Genomic DNA, 19107 nt, shown 5'->3' on the forward strand with positions numbered 1-19107 from the left:
GCTTTCTCCTCAAGCCTTGGAGTGGAATCAGGGTCAGCATCAACAAGCAAGCAAATGCCATACATTCCCAAACATGTTGTTTTCCTGACCCTGTCTTTTAGAAGCCCCCAAGTCTAGCCTTTCTGAGGACATCACGTATGTGAACAGATTCTTATTTCGATGAGGTTAACATGAAGAAGAGCAGCTTCAGTCCCACTCGTGTTGTACTTCTGTGTTCTGGGCAATCTCAGGATAACCTTAACCACCTCGACCCTCCCCAGAACAGAAAAATGCTCGGTCAAGAACAGGAGGGGCCCGGTGCTCAACCCAGAGCCTATAACTAATCACTTATCCCAAACATAGGCTATTCCCTCAGGGACATGGGGGTGGGATTGCAAAAGCTACCTGCTCACTGCAGACATTATTAATACATTAATTTACTTATGAATAAAGCTTCTTATTGATTAACTCAGATTTTTCTCCAGGGTCTTCCTGCACGCAGAGCATGAACAGAATGGTCAATGTTACCCACTGATGAGCAACAATCATGTATTTGCCCCTGAACAGGTGTCTCTGTGGTTAATTTCACTATTGGGAAAGTCCAGAGTCCTTATGCAGACCTCAAGACCCTCAGGGGCCTCCAAGATCACCCACCAAATGCTCTTCCCAGCTTACTTGGCTTCAGTTACACCTTCACCACCAGCGAGCTCATTCCGGCCCTCTTTGGAAAACCCTCCCCTCTGCACTGCTGACTTCTGCTCATCATTAATGTCCCCTCTTCAGAGATACCTGCCCTGATTGTTCTTTCTAAAGCAGCAAGTTGTCCCCCCAACAACCACTTTGTAGCCTTGATTTCTAAGGTCCCCACCCTGACTTATTTTCTTAAGTTCATATGTTTGCAGTTGAATGGATGTCCCCTGGGAGCAGGGATCATGTTCCCCTGTTCACCAGACCCCCTCCAGAACTAGGAGTACCCCACTGGTGCTCAATAAATATTTATGGAATTAAGGTCAATGGAGCCTCACACTGCCACAGCTAGGAAAAAGCAGCTACCCTCTGAGCTGGAGTGGGACAGGACTTAAAGAACAACCAGTTGTAATTCAGATGGGTGGGATGCTAACCGTCAGGAACAGAAACACACGGTCACACCTGTCAATCTCATTGTCTGTGGCTTCATTACGCGGCCTACCATCTGGGGCGTCTCCAATTTTAAAGCTGAAGACGGGTGGTTTATAATTAGCTCCTCGATCTGCACAAAGTGTTTGGGCTTATTAATCACAGCTCTGGAGATGTGTTTAAATTAGCAGCTTCCATGCCCCCCAGACTATCACAGATCATACCTCAACTTAAGAAACCTTCCTTCCTTCCCTCCCTGTGAGCTGAAATGGAGAACTACTTCCTGGCTGGGTGACTTGGGGCAATCTTTGGGCCTCTAGAGACACATCTCTAAAATGGGTATAACGACAGTATCTGAGTTGGGAAGTTGTAGTGACATTAGAGGAGGAGAAATGTACTTTTCCTCGTTAAGACTCATCACAATTGCAGTACCTTTGTGTGGTCTCTCTTTCACCTTCAAGTCCTGGGCTAGTCTGGAACCTCCAAGAGGGCAGGAACTGACTCCTGTTTGCTAGCCCTCATCTTGCTGCCTGGTATTGCAGTATTCTATATGCTGGAAGAAAGTGGTAAGCAAGATCCCAAACTGCCAATGAAAGGAAGCATGCCCCAAGAATTTTATACCCAGCCAGATGTAAAGGCAAACAAATGCATGAAGGTGTGATCCAATGAATGAATGAATCTGAGAACAACAACACCCCCCGCAGGCCAGACACATGGCAATGTTCACTGAAGATGAGCCAGAGTTAAAATAATTTGTACCTCCAAACTGCAGCTGGGGACTACTTCTCTACACAGAGGAAATTCATCTCTTTATTCCATTTGTCTGTGTAGCATGAGACTTAGTGTCAAATCCCTGCATATTGATAGAGTCCAACCAAATGGGGCTCTCCTATGTCACTCTCTCCTGCTGCAACAGACACATTTTACTTTTCTTGCTGTCTAAGCCGGGATGTGTGCATGTGCATGCCCGCAAGCGAGGTGTGGTAGGGGAGGCAGAGACTGCCAACTCAATTCTCTGGGGAGCCCGCAGAGTCTGACCCCACGTGTGACATTGGCATGATCCCAGTGCCCCAACACATTCTGGAGAACCTGGCTGACGAATCCCATCAGACTACATGAGCCATGGATTCGAAGTCATTCTCTCTCCAGTGGAACTGTTTTCTTAATAGACAGAGAGGGTCTTTTCCTCCCCAACTAATGCAGGATTTGTGAGCGGTGCTCGGGCACTGTGTAGCGAACAGCCTGCATTTACTCTTACCCCAGCGATCGGTGTGGCCAGGAGCTACACAAACTGCAGGGGCTGCAGGTTTCTGTCAGCACCGCAGGCCCTGCCCCCAAAAGGAGAGGTCGGCGTGGAATTTCGCCTCTGCTCCTCTGTGGTTAAACTGTCAGCATGAAGCTACAGCCCGGGTGCTGTAAGCAACACCAGCATGTCAGTCTGAGCAACAGCCCCGCACCGCAAATGGAAGGTCTCAGAGAAGCCGGTGACAGTGAGAAAAATCAATGCCTTCAAAGAATGCCCTGGGTGTGATGGAAGAAAGGCAATCTTTGCGGTGTTCCCTCTCTCTGTTTATTCTGAGAGCAGAAAGGACGTGCTCAAGTCAAGAGAGAAGCCAACGCAGACTTCAAGGTAACGCAGCCCTTTTTGCTGTATCTTTCTGTTCCTTATTTATTGCCCTTTCTAGTCCTATCCCTCCCCTCCAAAGAAACTGGCACAGAAAGACAGTTGTATTTCTGCCAACCTAAACGGTGCATTCTCATTTTACATTTCTGGGCAGTAAAAGAAAGAGGAACTACTCACCTTAGCCCTCTAGGCGTTTACGACTCACTGATGATTTAGTTCGCTCGCAGTAGGGTTTTCCCTTTATGACTTTTTCTTTTTTTCTGAAGCAGAGACGTGAATAGGAATTGTCTGGAATGGGGGTTTGCAAACTAGAGCCCATGGTCCAAATTCAGATCACTACTTTTTTTTGTAAATAGTTTTATTAGAACACCACTACACCTATTCATTTGCATACCATCTAGAGAGGCTCTCCCACTACAATGGCAGGAATGAGTAGTCACAACAGAGACTGTATGACCTACAAAGCCTAAAATATCTATTATCTGGTCCTTTCTAGAAACCGTCAACCTCTGGTTTAGAACCGGAACGTGCTGGGAAGCTGTATCAAGCCTAAGCATCCCCCAAAGTCGTGCGCTCTGCACAGTCTAAGTGTCTCAGAGCCTGCAAAAAAAAATGGCTTTGAGGGACAAGCTGATTCAAGGGTGTGTGTGGGAGGGGTAGTTTGATCAGGTCCCTTGGGATCCTTTTTCCGACTAAGTCAGCTGGTTTCATCAACACTCAGAATTCCAAATTGGCAATAGCTGGAGAGAAGCTGTCATCTGGGCAGTGGAGTTGAACCACCACAACATGTTCCTCAGTGACAGGGCACAGAATGTTCGAGCAGAGCAGGACGGGGAAGGCTGAGGGTGGGGCTGGAAAGAGAGGGAGAGGGGAAAGGATAAGGGAGAAATTATGGACACAGTCAAAGTTCCTCGCTACTAAGAGTGTGACCTGTGGCCAGTGGCCAGGGCGTCCTACCCAGACTTGTGGACTCCCGACCTGCATTTGCACTGGAGCCTCTCTGGTGATTCACACGCCCCTGAGGTTTAGAGGAACGCTGTGCCAGAGTTGTGACAGAGTCTCAGGGACGATCTTCTTGGCAACGAAAGATGCTTCGACTCCAGGAGAGCCCGCACCCTCAGATGCTGATTCAGGGTTTCTCAACGTTGGTACTACTGGCATCTCGGGCAGGATAATTTTTTTTTGCTGTATGGGGGCTGCTGTGTGTATCGTAGGACCGTTAGCACCATCCCTGGGCTCTACTCACCAGATGCCAGGAGCACACCCCTCCAGCTGTGACAACTCACAATGTCTCCGGACACCACCAAGTGTCCTGTGGGAGTAAAACGGCCCTGGCTGAGGACTCCTGCCTGAACAGATGCAATCCTGGGGCTGCTGCGGACCACAGCCTAAGAAGGACTCTGTTCCTGATCTTTCAGCAAAGCTGGCTAAATCCTGCTCCACCCCACAAGGCAAACACGAGCCCGACCAGACAGGCTGGACACGCTCTCCTTCTAGAGAAGGATGAGTGCATTCCACGAGGCTGGGGGTGGTAATGTCTCCCAAATCGGGGAACTGCAAAGTTGTTTTCGCTCTAAACTCCCCTCAGCACACCCACTCCTCACAGTCTGTCTCCCCCTCAGTGGGTTTCAAGAGTTCCCTGGGGTTAAGGCCTTCACTGTCTTATTTTCCTCCTCCCTCTGAAGCTTTTGAAATCTCGAGCCCTGACGCAGCTCTCTTCCATCCTTAACTCTGGTCACAGCCTGTCTAGGGGGTCCCAAGGGACGAGCTGGTCATAAGTGCTTACAGTCACGTGTCCACCATCTGCTTCTGGGGTTCCAGGGAAAGTGCTGGCAGATGCAAGAAACAATTTTCTTCAGGCAGCTGCTGCCGAGAGGGAGGCTGAGGCGGGCTGGGGGGAGAGGTGCACGCTTCTGACTTCACATCACCCCACTGCCTGCCCCGATTCCCCTCCAGGGAAGGGCCCTTTCCCTGTCCCTGACCACTCGGTGAGACTGTCCCAAAATAAAGAACAGCTGCCTCACAACCAGCGGGTTCGAAAGAAGGCCATGAGCAATTCTGGTTGCCCCAACAGAGGCCTTGGCTTCTAGCAGCATTCATTCCAGAGACTTGCCTTTGAGCCAGAGTGGCTGGGAAGTGACAAGTGTCACAATAGGACTAAAGCCGTTTTCTTTGCAGACCCAGGGCAGTTACCAGAGAGCGCCTGGTCAAGATCAAAACCCTGATTCCGAATGGAAGTCCCTTGCCTTCTATCTGCTGGATTGCTCATTAACTTCCTCATAAAGTTACCCCAATAAAGACTGACGTGTAAAAGACAGTGAGGGGGGAGACCAGGAAGTGACATTTTTAGAAACATGTGGGGTCAATTTTAACTCCTCTCCAGCTCCGTGGGGGATTGTGGCCAAGTAGCCACAAAGCCTATTGCTAATTGAAAGGATGCATAAAAAATTCAAACCAAGTGAAGCTTGTTTGTCAGGGTCTGCTCTGGACTCACACTGACCGCATGCTGCTTTCCAGAATCCACCTACCCAAGTCAACAAGCAGACCACACTGGAGTCTATGTTTAGGAATCACTTGATGACACGGAGCAGAAGCTCAATGGCTCTCCAGCGGCAGAGAGCGGGCGGCCAGGGCCTTGGAGACCCATTTGGTCTCTTCAAAGATTCTAGACGAAGCCATTGCCAGGCTCTGGGAAGCAGGCCCTTTCTGGTGACACCTCCAAAGGCTCTTACACGGTACAGGGAAGACAGACAACTCAATCAGCATATCAGTACAGCTGTTCCGGGGAGTAATCAGAGGAAGGAGGAAACACAAGGCTATCCTAGAGAATAAAGGACTAGCTCTACCTAGACTGCATGCTGGCAAAGAACCCCGTGGTGGTGCATGATAATTATCCTAACACCTCGAGGACGTGAAGGACCAGCCACACCAAGAGTGGGGGAAAGCATTCCAGGCAGAGGGAACAACGAGAACATTCTGTACCAAAGTTCTGAGTGCTCGAAGAAGGGACAGGAGAGCAGCGTCACTGGGGCACAGAGCATGGTGTGAGGATAGGGAGGCAAACGGGAGCCAGAGGGAGGTTCTCCCAGGCCACTTTGGGTTTGAAAGTGTCTCTCCTGTGCTTGTCCGCAGGATGAATAAAGCCCCTCCCCGCCACCATGAGAGGCAGCACAGGGGAGTAGAGAAGAGCACTGACTTTGACGTTCACCTTCCAGCTTGGCCTCCTAGAGCTATGCCTCCGCAGGCAAGACCCTGGCCAGCATGGTGCCTCAGTTCTCTCATCTGTAAAATGGGAAGAAGAGTAGACTCCACCTCATTTCTGGTGACAGTGAGTAGTAAGGGGGTGAATACACTGAACTTAGAACAGTGCTGGGGCAGCGACATCCGACGGAATGTTCTCATTGTCTTTCACCTCGTATTTGCCACTTTGAGAGTAGTTTTCTGCCTGTTGTTATAGGTGAACTCACTAGGCACTGGGATGCAAGTTTTTCAAGTGGGTAACAGAGAGCGGGAATAATGTGCCCATGGTCACACAGCAGCCACTTCAGAACTCCTACTTCCTGCCTTTTATTCGCATGAGTAAAAAGAGTACAAGGAATATGGCCACAGGGCTGTTAGTCAGAGATCTGACAGGAGGCAAAGAGAGAAGTAAAGAACCATCCACACATTCGAGCATTGAACCAGTGGCCACAATTCACAAAATCCTTTTCATTAATGGCTAACTTCCTATTGCATAAATATGAATTCCTGCTACACGCAACAGCACGGATGAAGCTCATGGAGTGAAAAATGTCAGACACAAAAGAACACAACTAGTACGATTCCACGGATGTAACATTAAAAACCGTCCCAAACGAATCCGAACTGTTTGAAGTTAGGACAGTGCTTGCTTTGGAGACGAGGGAGGGGCAGAAGGTGGGAGGGGCATTAGGGGGCTTCTGCAGCCTGGTGCTTGACCTGGGAGTGGTGCAGGACTGCAATAATTCATTGGGCTGCAACTCATGATTCCTGCACATTTCTGCTTGTTACACACCTATAAAGTCTGTATTAAAGAGTGGCAAGAACGTACCCATGACAGTTTGAAAGGTGAATATGTGTAATGCATCCCCCTTCTGGTATGCTAGACGGGTATGGCTGGAACCCCCATAACGGGAGGGGAGGGCAGTGTGGTACCGGCAGGTGAAAAACTGAAAAGAGGAAAAAAAAAAAAAGATGAGCAACTTGCCCAAGGTCATGGAGGATGATGGGAGTCAGTGACAGAGGCAGGGACTGAATTAGTTCTCCAGACTTCCAAAGGCAGCTTCTTCTCAAACTTGAGCAGGCATGCAAGTCACCCAGGTATCTTCTTAAAATGATGATTTGGATCCACTGCATCTGGGGCTGGGTCCAAGATTCTGAATCTCTAACAAGCCCCCAGGAGATGCTGATGTTTTTGGTCCACAGACCGCACTTGAAATAGCAAAGGTCTGGGTACTTTCCTTTACCATGACCTTGGAAAGAAAGCCTGGTTTCCTTTGTTTCTCATAATACATCTAGGAAGGTGCTGATCGCAGACCAACCAGAGGGCTGTTCCTGAGCATGTAATGCTCCTAAATCTCTGGCCAGGGGACCAAAGAACCCTGAGTAAGAGGGAGAAAAAGTATGGTCTTGCTCTACCCTGTTCCTTTCTTCTCCACTCATCAACATAAATGAAGCTGCCACCAAACCATTTCTCTGCTGCTGCTTTTTTGTTTTTTTTTTAAAGAACTGATGTATTTATTTGAGAGAGGGAGAGAGGAGAGTGACAGTGTGCTTGCACACGAGACAACAGGAGCCAGGGAAAGGGGCAGAGGGAGAGGGAGAAGCAGAAGCCCCGCTGAGCAAGGAGTCTGACACGGGGCTTGATCCCAGGACCCTGGGATCATGACCTGAGCTGAAGGCAGATGCTTGACTGAGCCACCCAGGCGCCCCCATTTCCCTGTTTCTGACAAGAGCAAAGCCAGGACTGAGTTCTTGGAAAGCATAAAAACACTGAACCTGGCCATGCAAACTTCCCTTCCTGCTCTCGATCTGTGCCCTTCAGCAGGCTTCCTGAGGCAGCCTGGGCTTGGCTAGCCTCACCCTCCACACAGATGGAATAAGCAGCTGCTAGCCCAGGATGAGCTGGGAATCCAGAGTTCTCCAAAGCCCTCCAATCTCTCTCGCCCTACCTTGCCAATGGCACACATATCCCAGTCTGGGAGTTAAGGAAGCTTTTCTGAAGTATCCTCTCTGGATGATGCGAAAAAGGATTCTGTATGCAAGTAAGATTTGGCAATTTCTGAAGCACTTCTCAAAACCTTTAACTGGCGTAAGTGCAGTAGGAATTACCACAAAGAAGATACTTTGACAATAGAACCTCTTCCCCACCTGGCTCCACCCACACTCGAAAGGACACATTTTGGGAAACGGTGGCTTAACGTTGATTTCCTGTTAAAATCCAAACATATCTGCTGACAATTTCTATCCCTGTCAATGGAACAGTGCCACGTGCAGTGGAAACCGAAGCCTAGGGCAAATAGGAAATAATCAGTAAAACTGATCCTGTCTTTATTTACAATTTTTAAGTTTTGTTAATCATGGATTTTTGCATGAATTTTGATTCTTAAAATGCTGCAATGAACTATTGCTTATCGTGATGACTGAGTTTTTGGCACCCCTTTCAATTCCGTACCCACAGGAGGTGCCTCATGTGCCTCCCCATGGTCCACACTCCACCAGACAGGACTCTCCCCTTTTACCTTAGTCAAACCTTTCATTTCCTTTGTGAAATTCCATGGATTGTACATTTCCTATAAACTGTGTTTACTAGGGTAGTGAAAAAGTAATTGGTCTGGATAGGGAAGGACCTGGAGTCCAGTCACAGCTCTGCTGCTTTCTCTGGGAGGGAAGACTGAAGAAATCACTTCTCCCCTCTGAACCTCAGCTCCTCTTCTGAACCTGCACTAGAGATTCTCCAATCTTCTCCCAGCTGAGAGTCTGTGATTTTTTTTTTTAAAGATGGTTCAAAAGCCTTTTTTTGTCTTTTGTTTCTATTTAGATATATATTAGATATATGTCATATATTTGACATATAACCTTGTATTCATTTCAGGTGTACAACACAATGACTGGATATATGTATATACTGCAAAATGATCACCACAGTAAGTCTAGTTAACATCCATCACCATATAAAAGTTCCAATTTTTTTTGTGATGAGAACTTTTAAAATCTCTCTTAGCAACTTTCAAATATACAATACAGTATTATTAACTACAGTCACCATGTTGTACATTATATCACCTGGACTTATTATTTTTTTAAAATTAAAAAAAATTTTAAAAGATTTTATTTGAGAGAGAGAGAGACAACACAAGTGGAGGGGAAGGGCAGAGGGAGAGGGAGAAGCAGACTCCCTGCTGAGCAGGGAGCCTGATGTGGGGCTCGATCCTGGGACTCCGGGATCATGACCTGAGCCAAAGGCAGATGCCCAACCTAGTGAGTGACCCAGGCACCCCCTTTTTTTTTAATTTTTAAAAAAGATTTATTTTAGAGAGAGAGAAAACAGGGGGAGGGGCAGAGGGAGAGAGAGAATCCCAAGCTGACTCTGCGCAGAGTGCAGAGCCCCATGTGGATCTCACGACCCTCAGATCATGACCTGAGCTGAAATCAAGAGTCGGATGCTTAACCAATTGAGCCACTCAGGCACCGCACCCCCCCCTGGACTTATTTATTTATAACTGTACATTTGTACCTTTTGACCCCCTTCACTCATTTCTGTGAAAGTTTGTGATTTTGATTCTATGATCCAAGACAGACACCTCCCATTATCAGATCAGTATGGATTACTGTACAGGTACCAGAACAGAGCCTAATCCCCAAAGGAATGATGTCTGATCATGGGGTAAAAGAGAGAGCAAGAAGTACTGGAGTGTTGTTTGAAATGAAAACACTTAGGATGTTTCCAGACAAACGTTCCCAGACAGTTAGGGAACATTTAAGGATGTAGTCTGTTGACAGAAAGAAAAGAAAAGGAGAGGAGAAAACTAAACCCAAGATTTGTGTATTTTCGTCACTGCTCGTTATGCCAAACCTATTGCTAGGTCACAAGTGGATCGTGCAGTACCTGTTAGCCTCTGCTTTGTCCCCAGAAAGTCAGAATGGATGGCCAAGGCTCACTTTATAAAATAAAGTGGGGGGATGCCTGGGTGGCTCCGCTGGTCAGCGTCTGCCTTCGGCTCGAGTCGTGATCCCGGGGTCCTGGGGTCGAGTCCCGCATCGGGCTCCCTGCTCAGGGGGGAGCCTGCTTCTCCCTCTGCCTGCCACTGTCCCTGCTCGTTTTCCCTCTCTCTGACAAATAAATAAATAAACTCTCTAAAAAAAAAATAGAGTGGGGTCCTGACAGCGCCTGTTTCAGAATTACCTGGGCAGCTTCTTTAAATGCAGTTTCCCGGCTCCTGTCCCATAACTACTGCATCAGGACTTATGTGAGTGGAGCTCAAGACTGCATTTTCAGTAAGTGTTCTGGTTGATTTGGATGCCTCTTTCAAATTAAAAAACCTACTGCTTTGAAGTCAGATGAGTGTGAATAAATAAACAGGTCGGCCCCCCTCACTGGCCGGAAACCTTGGAATTCAGAGTCTGAAAAGCTGCCTGTTCTATAACTCGGCCTCACTAGCGCCAAGCAAGGTGCGAGGATTCTGTGACCTGCCAAGCCCCGAGCCGCTCTCAGACGCAGGATTTCCAGGACAGTTTGTGTTACCTTTCCCACCAGATCTTGGCTGGTGAAGACTGATGACTTAATTCCCCGGCCCCTGTCACTAAGTGTGGTCCCTGTGCCAACCCAGCTAGGGTGGATGGCAACCCAGCTCCCCTGGAAACTGTTCAGATGGCTAGCTCCCGAGAAACCCATCAGGCTGCTGTAGAATGTAGACAGGGAGGGCTTTTACTTGGTCTGGCTCCAACTCTTGGGCCATCAGAGCTGTTCTCTGCTCTGGGAGCACATAAAACCTCCAAATATCAGAGCAGATAGGGGACCACAGCGGGCATGTTCTGTAGTCCCCGTCTTCAAGCAGGATTTTTGGTCCTACCAACTGCCCAGCTCAGAGCACCTCATCTTTCGATGAAAGTACAAACTTCTATTACCTCGAAGAGGGCAATTTGGGAGTATCTATAGAAACTTGCAATGCGCATATCCCTTGGCCCAGAGGGTCCCACTGCTATGGAAAAACCTGAACAAGCACACAAATACAAGTAAAGAATGTTTGCTGAAACACAAATTGTAACAGTGAAAAACTGGAAAAAAATCCAAGTGTCCAGCAATAGGGGATGTGTTAAAAGAATGATGGTACCATCATACAGTGAAACACTACATAACTTCATATTAGTTAGAGCTATATACACCGACAGGGAAAGATAAACAAGACATACTGTTAAGTAAAGAAACACACTGTGAAATGGTATGATGACTTTTTTGTTTAGAATTATTTATCTGTCAGTGTATGCCCAGAGACAAATACTAACAGAATTGTCACCTAATGGTGGGTGGATGCAAATTATGGGACGATTTCAATTTATATAGTACAGTTGACCCCTGAACAACATGGGTTTCAACTGCGTGGGTCCACTTAGACACGGATTTTTTTTTTTTTTTTTTTTTTTGGATACAGTGCAGTGCTATAAATGTATTTTCTCTTCCTTATGTATGTCTTAACATTTTCTTTTCTCTAGCTTACTTTATTGTATAAACATAGTATAGAATATATTTAATATAAAAAATGTGTTACCTGACTGTTTATGTCATCCAGAAGGCTTCCAGTGAACAGGAGGCTTTGAGTAGTTAAGTTTTTGGTAAGTCAAAAGTTATATGCAGACTTTTGACTATACAAGGGTTTGGTACCCCCAACCCTGTGTTCTTTAAGGGTCAATGGTATATATTTCTGTAGTTTTGTAATATTTTAAAAACTATTTTTGTTTGTAATTTAGAGAAGACAATAAAATTACATGGAAAAAGTTGGGAGCCCATCCCATCCCTTTTTACTTTGGCCCACTTCTCAGTAGAGCTAGAGGCAAGACGCTTTCCCTGGGGCTGAAACGGAGCCCAGGACAGGGGTACTGAGCACAAAGTCTATCCTTGACAGAACACTATGAGGCACAGCAAAGACAACAAATTCTACCCCAAATCTTGTGCTGAGTTATTCAGAACCTTTTGCGATGGAAAATATCTGGAGTTCCCAGGGAGGCACGGGAAATCAGGGTCAATGGTTCCAGATCTCAAACTGTCCTGTCTCCACCCACACCATTATCCCAAAGCTCTGAACCCAGACAAAGGACGTGCCGCCTCTAGGGCTGGTGTTAAGTATGAGCCACAAGGACATTTACGGTGGTCATCACTACCGGCCAAGTAACGCCGTATGAGGAACTGTGCCCTGGTGGTTAAAGGCTCTCTGGACTTGGGCTGCCTCTCATCAGCTGTGTGATCTTGGACGATTCCCTTAAGCCCTTTCCGCCTCTGTCTTCCCATCTGTGAAATGGAGGCTCATTCGTTCAACAAATATTTCATGAATGCCTATCAAGGGTGAGATTTACCAAATACCCACCATGTGTCAGACAATGCACCAGCTGCTGGGGCAACAGTGGCCAAAGCAAACCAGACGCAGTCTCTGCCCTTAAGGAGCTTTCCTCCCGGTAGGGGAGGGAGACAATCAACAATATAAGCGGTAAGTGGCAAATAGTGCTAAATGCTACAGAGGAATGTAAGGCAGGGAAGAGGGAAGGGAAGCATTTTGTGGGGAGCTGCATCAGGGAACAGGAATGGACCTCACCCCTACAGAATGAGCTAATGCACGTAATGCTCTCGGCGTAGCCCCATCCCATAGAAATTAGCCAGTAACTAAGGCCATTACTACCAAGACGACCATTATCACTACCACTGTCCACCCACTCCTCTCCTCCTACCTCTGCAGCCAAGTCCTGTCTTTTGTAAGTTTTTCTCCATTGGTATTTCACCCTTCTGAATATGTACCATGGACAAGCCATGCCGCTAAACAATTTTACATATCCAACCTCATTTGATTTTTATGAATCCCATGAGAGTAGCTTTTGTTACTCTTTTTTTTTTTTTTTAATTAAGTGGAATTTGAGGCTCAGGGAGGTTGTGTGTGTGTGTGTGGAGAGAGCTGGGGGGTGGCGGATCACACAGGGAGCATGCAAATCTTAGTCAGCTTGATTGAATTCAGAGCTGTTCCACCTTCCAGGCCAGAAAGCTGGATCCTACCTGCCCAGCTCAGAGCAGGCAAGGCCTTTCCTGAGGACCTGGCAACTGTGCCCATGTGCCCTATGGCACCATTTCCTGCCTAGGGAGTCGCAGCAGGCCACGATGCTGAAGACAACCAACTAAGGCACGTGTGGAGTCCTGACTTGCTTTCTCTCTCTGGGTCCTATTTTGTGATTTGGGGGTCTCCCAATAAACAGACTCAGGAAGTGGGCAACAGGCACCAATTAAACTGGAACCCTCAACTAGGGAATGGGAGTTGAGTGGGAGCAGATTAAGTGAACAGTTGAGGCCAGATCTCCAGATGATTTCCTCATAGTTTATATGATTTAAAAAGTTCCCCATTGGGGCACCTGGGTGGTGCAGTTGGTTAAGCGTCTGCCTTTGGCTCAGGCCGTGATCCCAGGGTCCTGGGATCAAGCCCTGCGTGGGGCTCCCTGCTCAGCAGGGAGTCTACTTCTCCCTCTCCCTCGGCTGCTCCCTGTGCCTGTGCTCTCTCTCTTCCTCTTTCTGTCAAATAGTCTTAAAAAAAAAAAAAAAAGCAAAAAAGTTCCCCGTTGTTCTTTTTTATTAGAGTTTGCAGCACTTCGGGCTGCCCCCATGGAAAGAGCCTCCAGTCTCACAGAGAAGAGGTGCTGGTGGCAGAAGAGGAAGAGCAGAAAGAGGGGACAGGAAGCAGGAAGGCTGGGGTGCTCCAACAGTGCCCACAGCCAATCAGCAGGGCCAGGAGTGCTCCCCGCTTTCTCCATGCCCAGGGCAACGGAGTCCCTGCCGCTGGTACAGAACATACATGGAACTTCTCCTGAGGCAGAAAGAACCTTCCGGAGAGATTCAACCTCTGCTGCTAAGGGGAGGTAGGAGTTTTGGCAAAGTCAAACCAGGGATCATCCAGGTGGGGCGAGGTGTGGCTATGTGTCCCCGATGCGGGGGGAGAGGTGTATAGCAAGGGAGGGCTACGGGCGTGTTAGAAGGCATATTCAGCCTCAGCCCACTGGATGCAATACCCTCCCACACTCTGTTGTGACGAATCAAAAGGTTCCCAGACACTGCGGAATGTCCTGTGGGGAGTAAAATCAGCCTCACTGAGAAGCTTGGGGTTACGTGTAGAAGGACAAGACATGAGCACTAGGACCCTGGGTCAAGCCATCGGCTGCGCTGTGGTGCCGAACACATTATTCAACACCCCCGAGACCTGGACACCGCTGAGATCTGGATTCCTTGTCTGTGAAACGGAGATGAGATGATACATGTGATTCATGGTGTTATTATCAAGATCAACTAAGAAAAGTCTACATTAGTAGTTAACACAGTGTCCCACTTACAAGGCTTCACAGCTGTCAGCTCTACTTGTGACAGGAGATCTGGGTCGCCTTGGGGATGTACAGAGGGTGGTCTCTGAGCAGGAGGGTGGGAGTGCAAAGAATGAGGGGCTCTCGTTGGGTGGGGGTGTTCGAGTCCTGGGTTTGGTTTGTTAAAGAGAGGGCTTGCCTTATTCAAAACACAACAGAATGTGGGAAGCACTGCTCAGAATCAGTGCTGTCTGAAGCAGAATGGCAGAGGATCTTGGTTCTGCTGGAACAAGGCAGAGCAACAAGCAGGAGGATGAAGAGATGGGACTCCCCTGTCCTGGTGGGCTGTTCTCATCCTGCAATGGCGGCTGGTGGGGTGGTTTTGGCTGAGCCCAGGCTGGCTGCTGTGAGGAAGGGAAGCAAACGATGAAAGGTGTGGGAGATGATTTTTTGAGGGGTCTATGGCCATCGGGGGACCCTGTTCATTTTGGCTTTACCTGCTGATGTGTCCCTGGAAAACCCTTCCCACCAGAGAAAGACCTAAGCTTTGTGTAAACTCCCTTTTCTCAGGCACAATTAAGGGGTGATGTCACCAAGAGCCCCTCTCCGTCTTCTTCAAGAGCTCTTATTTGATGGAGGAAAACACAGAGTAGTGGTTACGTGTGTAGACCGGCAAACCCCACTTAACCCATTCACTAGCTATGTGACCTTAAATTCTTTGACTCTTGGTTCTCTCATCTCCAAGAAGCGGGTAATAGCTCTAATTCTTGTTGTTGTTATTGCCCACTTGGCTTTTCCACTTTAGTCCTTAGCTACAACAGTATCAAAATACATGGGTACTGAGGATATTCCCCATCTCTGTTAATATGGAAACAACAAACATATTTTTAGCGTTCACTGTGATCTATGCAATGTATTAAGTGTCTCCTCATTTCATGAGCCAAGAATTAACAGGGGTCTATCTGACTCTTGGGACTATCAGCTTAATAACAATTTCTAGGCCCTTCGGGTAGGATTTGGTAGAGCACAGATGTTACTCGAGCACATTTTTGTGTATTCACAAATGAGCATTCTCTCCCTCAAGATGCAGTACTTCACAGAGAAAGGGCCAAAGTAGGGCAATAAAAGCAGAACCACCTCACAGATCATCCCAGAAGCCAGAAACAAATGCACATGATGAAGAATTTGGATTTGCCTTAATACCTTGCTTCTCAGTCTTGTCTGCTTGATAGAATTACTGGGGAGCATGAAAATATCCCCTTGCCCAAACCAAATGCCAGACCAGTTACCCTGGACTCTTAGGGATGGGGTGCAGACATCTGTATTCTTTACACTCCCCAGATGATTCCATGTGTGACCAAGATTAAGAAGCAGTGTCTGAGTACTTTAGCATCTACCTTACATCTCACCAACAGGTGTCCAATCACACTTTCCCTTAAACGAGATTGAGAAGACCTGGTGGCCATTTTCTTTAGAATAGTGTTACAGATTCACTCTAAACCTTTTGAGTTTGAGGTAGGAAATCCCATGAGATATTGGCTCCTTTTTTCCATGTTAATGGCAGCCAAGGGCCTCAAACATGTGATGGTTCTTGAGATTTGCTAAGGATAAGCAAGCCTTGGTCACCACTCAGTGAATGTGACCTAACTGTAAACTAGTGAAGGTCTCATCTCTTGTCCTGTCACAGTGATGAGATTCTAGAAGGGCAATGTCACATGATAATTTCCCCTCCCAACAATACAAAATCCTCCTGCTGAACTTCTGGACCTTGGCCTTAGAATGGGGTTCTGAGGAAAAGTGGAAGGGTCCAGAGCTTTGAAGGTTAAGTGAAAGCCTTCTGTAATTTCGACAACATCCACCCGGGAAAAATAACAGCTGCTCAGTCTTTCTTCTTAAAGACCAACAAACATATCTAAAGAACCCCAGATTCCTTTTCCCAGGGCCAATACTGGCTAATTTGTGCAATAAAAAAAGAAGGGGGTTTGTGAATCATATTTCTGCGTAGCATATGTTTATGAGGATTACTGTTTACTTAAGGAAAGACTTGCATTAATCAGATTTGTACATTAGTTGCTTGGCTAAGCCTGGATACCTAGGGTAAAATTCAAAGGCACTGCGTATATGAAACCCAGGATATGACTAAGCACTGAAAGCAAAAGTAAGCTGCAACAGTAGAAAGATCAACAGAAAGAGTTCACAGACGTTTTTAACAAAACTTTTTTGTTTTAAATGGCATGTTCTCCCCTCATGTTCCCTAACACACGATATTTTTGACCCACTGCTACTTTGTATGCTTGCACTGGCTTTCTCAACTCACTCTGCAAGTCAGCTGACCTTTTCTACTTTAAGACACCCACTGAAGAAGGGGACGAGGCCAGTATCCTCAGAGGGATTCCAGGAGGTTGAGCCGGAGCCAGCAATAAAATGTGACTGCTTCACAGCTCCAAATATAGCTCTCTCCCCCTTGACAACTACGCTGGCCTGCTTTCAGTTGCTGGAACTGCACAAATTCTCTCCTGCCTCAGGGCCTTTGCATATGCCATTCCTAAGGCCAACAGCTTCCTTCCCCTCCCTTTCTCTTCCTGCACAAGACCAAGTTCTTTTATCCAATTCATAGCTTTAATGTCACTCCAGAGAGCTTCCTGATCATCCTTTTTAGGTGGTTAACCCTCAATATTCTCTATTCTTGATCCTGCTCGTTTCCTTCATGGCACTTATTACAATCTATCCAGGAGTGTGTGTGTGTCCCCTGCTAGATTATAAACCATCTCCATCCTGTTCTCCCCCGAAAGGCTGCACTAATGGCTGAGCTCTCTTATCTTCTGGCTTCATGTGGGTGGGGCTTGACTCCTGGGAGGAGATCAAAGGGCAGAGAGTGAGAGCGGTCAAGGTGTTGCCTTGGTTCCCTTCCCCAGGCTGCAGGTTGGCCCCAGTTCTCTCCCTGAGTCCTTAGTTCCTACTCAGCAGCCCTCCTTCATTGGCCTTTCTTTAATTACTCTTTGCAAGTGCCACCTATTTCCTGCTGGGGCCCTGACCCACACAGGGACTGGGTCTGATTTATTCACCAATGTATAACTGACACATGGTAGGTGCTCAATAAATATTTGTTGAATACATGACTATAAAAGAACGAAGAATCAAGATTTTTAAAAATGTCTTCCTCTTCCCCACTCTGTTTCCAAAACAATCTTGTATCAAACGCTAGGACAGCAAACAGATAAAACAGGGTTGTTGGGATTCTAGGTGGGTGGGGGAGACACACAAGCATGGTCCTCTTTTGGAATGGCAACTCTAGAAACCCAGCGTGTCGGAGATCTATTTTGGGGGAATGCCACGAGGGAGGATGTAGCATTTTCTCCTGTGTTTACACTTGAGGTACAGGACATCAGGGGCTGGGCTGAGAGTATTTACATCTCAGTGCTCCCAAGGGGACTTTGGGTTCAGCTGGTGGAAGACAGTGGGGGTGGATGGGGGTGGGGAGGAGATGGTACTTCTGTGCACCCACGGAAGAGTGTTTAAGATTCTTTTTTTGCCCTCGTCTTGGGGCTCAGGGGAAAGCTGGAATAAAAAATGTCCTCTGACCTGATGTGCTCCATCTCTTACTTCCAGATAAAGATGTGGCACCCAGGGGCCCTAACTACTGAGACCCCCACAAGAAACAGATTCAGAGGGCAGAAAATGACAGAGGAAGCTAGCTGCTTCTCAGGCAGCCCTAATCCCGAGCAGAAAGCAAGCCATACAGGACAGTGCTCAAGGGACAGAAAGCCCAGCAACCTACAGGTCACCGTTCCCTCAAGGATGGTGAGACCTGGGCTGCACCGAGGAACGGTATGAGAACCTTGGGGCCTGGCTGGGATTCCTCTCCCTGCACGGGGGCCCGAGCTTGAAACACATCTGCAGGTGAGGGCCTGGCTGGGCTTGTTTCTGGGGCTGATAATGATCTCCATGGAAAACTTCCACTGTTGTCTGTCCCCATTGTCTTCCCAGCTCGGGGCCCAAAGCAGGACCTGTTTCTCATCCACAGATGCAAAGAACAAATTAACTCCTCTAAGCTGTGCCGAATGGGAATTCTCTGAGAAGTTAACTGATGCTGGGGGCGGGGGCAGGGAGGGAAATCAGTGAAGGAAAGGCTGAGGTCTGGGAGTGGGCAGTCGCCTTTCTCACGTGGGGAGGGTGGGCTCCATTAGCACTAATAGGTGTTACATGGGCATAATTAGGCCACAGATTGTGGTAGACTCTTTAAGCTCAGATAAAGCTGGAGATTGAGATCCAGGGAGAAAGGGCTCATCTTTCTGGCTGCAATCATCCCTGAAGATCCACGTAGCAGAGCTCCCCACTGGTGGGTGTCCGCGTGGGTCTGGATTATTGATATCTACAGAACCGCCAAGCGTCATGTCCATCCATTGCTTCCAGCCTCTTCTTCCATCCCTGTACAACAGAAGGATTTCTCAATTCCATTCAATCTTCCCTCTCCCTGGTAAGTGAGCAATGGGCTGAGACACAGTTAAAAGGAAGGTGGCTGGAGGTCAGCACTCTGGGGCACCTGATGATAAGAATAATAATAACTCTCAAATATTGAATTTGCCATGTGCCAGGCATGCAATTAAGTGCTTTCTGCACATTACCTCATGCTACACAACAGCCCCGGGTGGCAGACATTTATATTCACACCCCAGGATGCTGAGAGGGTGAGAGATTTAAGCCACCAGCCTGAGGTCACACACTGGTAGTGGGATTTCAACCAGGTCAGTGTGACCCTTAAACACTAAACCCCAGTATGCGCTGCAGCTGGGATCAGAGCAAGAAGCACAAAGGGCTCATTCTGC

The 19107-nt window shown here is 47.6% G+C and overlaps 1 protein-coding gene and 1 long non-coding RNA gene across 7 annotated transcripts in view; one reads left to right on the forward strand and one right to left on the reverse strand.

Annotated features, from left to right (window-relative positions):
• Positions 1-19107, reverse strand: part of PRICKLE2 (prickle planar cell polarity protein 2) — a 314675-nt gene that overhangs the window by 9758 nt on the left and 285810 nt on the right. The window lies entirely within an intron of this gene.
• On the forward strand, positions 2489-17862 carry LOC141374210 (uncharacterized). Its single transcript, XR_012380936.1, has 2 exons — positions 2489-2725; positions 13567-17862. It is a non-coding gene; the product is annotated as an uncharacterized lncRNA (long non-coding RNA).

The sequence above is a fragment of the Callorhinus ursinus genome, unplaced genomic scaffold, assembly GCF_003265705.2.
Source record: "Callorhinus ursinus isolate GAN/ISIS: 27379988/994484 unplaced genomic scaffold, GSC_fseal_2.0 scaffold15, whole genome shotgun sequence".
In the NCBI taxonomy this organism is placed as follows: Eukaryota; Metazoa; Chordata; class Mammalia; order Carnivora; family Otariidae; genus Callorhinus; species Callorhinus ursinus.